A 6,000-nucleotide genomic window follows, 5' to 3' on the forward strand; every position below is an offset into this window, starting at 1 on the left:
TTATTCTGTCACAGTTCTGGAGGCCAGAAGTCTGAGATCAAGGAGTTGACAGCCTTCTAGAGGCTCTGAGGGAAAGTCTGCTCCATGCCTTTCACCTGGCTTCTGGTGGCGGCTGGCAATCCTTGGTTTTCCTTGGCTTGTATATCACTCCAATCCCTGTCTGCATTGTTAGATGGCCTTCTTCCCTGTGTTTCTGTATCAAAATTTCCCTCTCCTTTCTCTTATAAAGATTCAAGTCATTGGATACTATATATTGGATCCAATACGACCTCATCTTAATTGGAGTACATCTGCAAAGTTCCTATTTCCAATTGAAGTCACATTCACAGGTATTAGGAGCTATGACTTGAACATACCGTTTTGGGGAACACAATTCAATTCACTACAAGGACATTAATATAAAATTTGGTCCCAGGGTAGTGAAATACTGATAGTGCCACATCAATGCAAACATCTCCTCCAATCAAGTCACGTAGGACTCCAACACACACACACACACATACACATCTGAAGATTAGCTCACAGCAAAAAAAATTACAGCGCATACAAGGACATGATCTACCAATGTTCTACAATAAAGAAGTATCAGGTAAAACACTAAGGGACAAAAATTTGAAATAATAAAAATATCCAAAGGATTTGCAATTATGAGAAGAATCCACTATAAAATAGTTACTGAAGTGTTTAAGACATAAAAGAAAAAACAGAAAATAAAATGAAAGATGAGAGGAAGAATAATGTGGACTTGGAGAAGAGAAATAGATCCTCTAGAAATAAAAAATATAGTTATTAAAGTTACAAACTTAATAAATTGGCTAAGCAATAGATTAGACGTAGCCAAAGGAAAAAATCAGCACATTGGAAGATGAATCTGGAGCAAGTGTTCAGAAAGAAGCACAAACTGATGAAGACATTAAATGTATATACATACATATATATGTAAAAGACTGAGTAAGGGGCAAGGAAGACTGGAACAGAAAATCCAATATGTATTCAAAATAACTCCAGAGGAAAAAAAGAAAATTAATGTGAATGAGGCAACATTTTAAAAGACAATGGCTGATAATTTTCCAAAATTAAGAAAAGTCATGATACTCTGATTGACCCCTGAACACTCCAGATGCTCAATAGACTGCAGAATACCAAAGACAAAGAAGAAATATTTAAAAACAAACAAAAAACCTATAAAGGAACAGCAATTAGATTGGCAACAAAATTTCTCATAAGTAAAAGTAAAGGCCAGAAGAAAATAAAACAATACCTTTAAAATACTAGGAACAATAACAGTCCACTAGAATTATACACCAGGGGACCTTATCATTCAAGAAGGAGTCTAAGAGAAACCTAAACTGAAAAAAGGGTAAGAGAATGAGTCACTAGTAATATAAAAGCCATGATTTAGGAAGTAAAATGAAACCCAGAGGAAAAAGAGTAGAAATACAAAGCAATAGAAATTATAAAAAATAAAACCACTAGCAATGCCATCTAATGAACACAGTATAAAAACCATGAATGAAACATTAGCACATCAAATCTAACAGTGTACCTTAAAAATACAGGCAAGGTGCGGGGAAAGAGATGAATTGGCAAAGCACAGAGGCTTTTTAGGTCAGTGAAACTATTCTCTATGATACTATAGCAATGGATACAGGTCATACCTTTGTCCAAACCCATAAAATGTACAACACCAAGAGTGAACCATAATGTAACCTATGGATTTGGAGCGATAATGATGTGGCATTGAAGGTTCATCGATTGTAACAAATGTACCACTCTGGTTGGGGATGTTGATAATGGGGGAGGTTATGCATGTGGGGGGGAAATAGGTACATGCCTCTCAATTTTGCTGTAAATCTAAAACTGCTCTAAAAATTAAAGTCTAAAAAAAATACATGTGACAAGGAAGGGTTTATCTCAGAAATATAAGGATGTATTAATATTAGAAAATATAATAAAATCACAAATGTGTAGGAAACACATTTTAAAATGGAAAAGGGGGTAAAACAAAGTGCATAATATCTCAGTTGATCTAAAAAAAGTATTAGATGAAATCCAACATCCAGATGTTACTCAAGATACACACACACACATACACATACACACACTTAGCTAACTATGAATAAGAAGGGAACCCTTTAAACAGGTAAAGAATATCTACCTAACACTTACAGCAAATAACATAATCTATTTATTAAAGGTTAAAGACATTTCTGCAAAGTCCCAAATAACACAAGGATGCCAATTTACAAACATGGTTTTTTAACTTTTTACTTTGAACTAATTTTAAACTTACAGAAAAGTTGAAAAAAAACTAGAGAAAGTCTTTTTATATCGGTCACCCAGCATCCCCTCATATTAATATTTTATATTATCATAGTACAGTTATCAAACCAGGAAATTAACATTGGTACAATATAATCAACTAAAGACCTTATTCAAATTTTGCTCCTTTGCCACTGATGTCATTTTCCTGGTCTAGTTTTCTATAAAAGATTCTAGTGATGTTTGCCACTGATGTCCTTTTCCTGGTCTAGTTTCCTATAAAAGATTCTACATTATGTTTCCTTGTTTAGACCTAACTGTCTCCAGTGATTTGTAATAGTTCACCAGTGTTTCCTTGTCTTTCGTGACCTTGACACATTTGCAAGTGTTGGTCAGTTATTTTGTTGAGAGTCTCTTGGTTTGTATTTGTTTGATGTTTTCTTATGACTGGGCTGGGGTTATGCAATTTGGTAAGTCTAACACTGAAATAAGGTTGTATTCTTCTCAGTGCATCATACCATGGGGCTCCAGTACCTCCATATGTACAAGGTGTAACAAGTTGTCAGAACAGCAACACACTACAAGCCAGAAACTTACTGGTTTAAGAATTGGAATGAATAAAGCAAATTGTCTTTTTTTTTTTTTCCACAGATAATGCTTGTCTACATAGAAAAGCCAAGACAATATACAGACCAACTATTAAAACCAATTACTAGCAAGTTTGCTAGATAAAAGATCAAAATATAAACTACCTTTATATTTTTATTCACATGCATTAATCAATCTGAAAATGTAATAATAATAGAATAAAGCATAACAAAAATATCCAAGGTACCTAGAAGGAAATATAACAAAGATATACAAGATTTATGGAGAAATTTATTAAACATTTATAAAACATGAAAGAATAACAAAACGCACATGAGATACACTTCATTCATGGACTGGAAAGATAAATAGTTAAAATAAAACAATTCTCCCTAAACTGATGTATAAATTCAATGTAATTGGAATCAAATTCTCAGCATAGCTTTTCTTGGAATTAAACAACTGATTCTAAAAAATTATAAGAAAATAAACCATCAAGAAGAACCAATACAATTTGATGTAAGATTTTTTTATAAAGCTTTAGTAAATAATACTGTGCTTTTGATGCAAGGATAAATAAATAGATCAACTGAAAAAAATGGAGCAGAAACAAACTTACATATTTTGGGTACCTGGTATATGAAAGAGGTGGCATTAAAAACCAACGAGGAGGGGCTTCGCTGGTGGCGCGGTGGTTGAGGGTCCGCCTGCCGATGCAGGGGACACGGGTTCGTGCCCCAGTCCCGGAAGATCCCACATGCCGCGGAGCGGCTGGGCCCGTGAGCCATGGCCACTGAGCCTGCGCGTCCGGAGCCTGTGCTCCGCAACTAGAGAGGCCGCAGCGCTGAGAGGCCCGCGTGCTGCAAAAACAAACAAACAAACAAAAAAAAACAATGAGGAAAGGATGGATTACTCAAAATGGTTTTTTTGATAAGTGGTGATTCTTATTAACTGCCATGTCACACCATATGGATTAAAGGTCTAAATCAAAATATCAACGTCCTTAAAAGTCTAAAGGTCTAAAGTTAAAAAATCAAAATTGCAGAAGTTCAGAAAACAACAGAGGAGACTATCTTAGTGGCATAAATTAGGACAACTTAAAGCCTAAATAAATAAATAAGCGATACAGTAAAAATTGCATACAATTGACTACTCTAAAATTCAAAACTTCCACACAGTAAAATACACATAAAGTAAGTGAAAGGACAGGTAAACAGAACATCACAAATTCGTATAATGGACAAAGAATTAGTATCCAGGACATCGCATAACCTAGATTATAAAATGCACATTTTTCACACTTTGATATCTCTAAATTTGGATATATCTTACTATTGAGAAAGCAATTGGCAATATCTGATCCAGTTAAGAATGCTCATACCCTCTGACCCAGCAATTCTGCTCCCAGATATATACCTTAAACCAGTGTTTTTCAAACCTTAGATCCTAACTCATTGTTGAATCACAGAAATAATTTAGTATGTCATTCTCAGAATTTAAAAAGGAATAGAACAGAATAAAGTAGAAATACAGCAGAACGTACCTCAATTTTGTTTCAGTTAAATGCATGTATATATGTTTATGCGTGTTTGCCCCTGGGCCTGTGGATGACGATACATAATGTAGTCAGACTGTGGGTCCTTGTCAAAATGAGGATGAAAAACACTGCCCCTAGTGAAATTCTGACAGACATGAACAAGGAGGCATATACAAGAATGTTCACTGGAGAACTATACTTAATAGAAAAAACTTTGAAACATGTAAATATTCATCAATAGTAGAAAAAATAGATTATTATAAACTCATAACAAAATAACATTCAACTGCAGAATATATTGAACTAAGTCTACAAGGATCAACTTGGATAAATGTCAAAATCATAATTTGAATGGAAGATGTAACGTCCAAGAGGGCTTATAGAATCTGATACTATTTTGAAATATTTTTAAAAATCAAAATCATACATTTTATAAATACAGGACCACCAGGTAACGAGACTAGTAGTTACCTTTGGGAAAGGATGGTGAGAGAGAGAGCGAGGGAAGGAGAGAGGGAGAAGGAAAATTAAACTGTTGGTTGACAGCTCTTTAATTCTGTTGGTAACATTTTCTTTTTTACCAATACAAGATCTCCAGAAAACTTGGCAAAATGTTGACGTTTATTTCTACTTAGTGTTATATTAATTGCTGTACTTTTTGACTATTTGCTTTGTTTTATAGTTAAAAAAAAATAATTTCTTGAGAGCAAGACAAAGTAACACATGTATCATGTCCCATATTCTCAGCATCCAGGGCATGTTTGGGATACAGTGTGCTTAATTCATTGGTTAGTCAACCAATGGACTTTGGAATATTTAATGCCATTAGAGAACATATCTCATGTATGAAAGAACCTGGTAGAGTCCTCAGGCTTGCAGGGAGAGGGTGGGCAGCATTGGCAGGTGATGACAGCCTTGTGGTCAGTGGCTCCATTCATTCCAAAGTACTCCACAGGGAAGCAATAGGAGACTTCAGACATCCCAGACGATGTATTTGTGATGAAGCTGACAGTATGGAGAAAAATATCATTATCCTTCCTTCTTTAAGAACTCGAGGTCAGAACCAGGAAAGGATGTTTGGCTGCCGGATGCCTTTCATCAGTGTCAAGAATTCCCAGGAGATCTTTCTCCCAAGAGACTGGGGGAAGGAGGAAAATCTTAGGGCAGCAGGGGACCACCCAGTGTGTCTTAGACTGCCATCGAGTTGGAGATTCAGAGAAAGGGTGGGGGGTGGGAAGAGAGAGGCAAAGAGGGTCTCTGGCTCTGGGGAGTGGCTGAATTCCTGCTCTGACCCTGTGTGGTTCTATAAATTCCACTGCAGCTCTCCTGGTGGGGAGTAGAGGCAGCTGTTTGTACTCAGGACACTTCCCCTTCCAGGCTGCAGCTGTGATGGATTCTGTTGCTCTCAGGGAGAGGACAGAAATAGGTTGGTGAAGGCGTACAATTCCCTGGTTTAGAGAGAGAGAGAGAGTTGACAGCGAGAGGAAAGATGGTCCACACCCATTCTTGCCTGTCTGAGATGCTGCTTTGGAGAATATGCAGTTCCAAGCCCTTTGAGGTTGATTAGAAGTGAAAGTCCACTTAGTAGCTGATCACCCTGCTAAGGAATCGAT

This window comes from Orcinus orca, chromosome 12, assembly GCF_937001465.1.
Source record: "Orcinus orca chromosome 12, mOrcOrc1.1, whole genome shotgun sequence".
NCBI classification, from domain to species: domain Eukaryota; kingdom Metazoa; phylum Chordata; class Mammalia; order Artiodactyla; family Delphinidae; genus Orcinus; species Orcinus orca.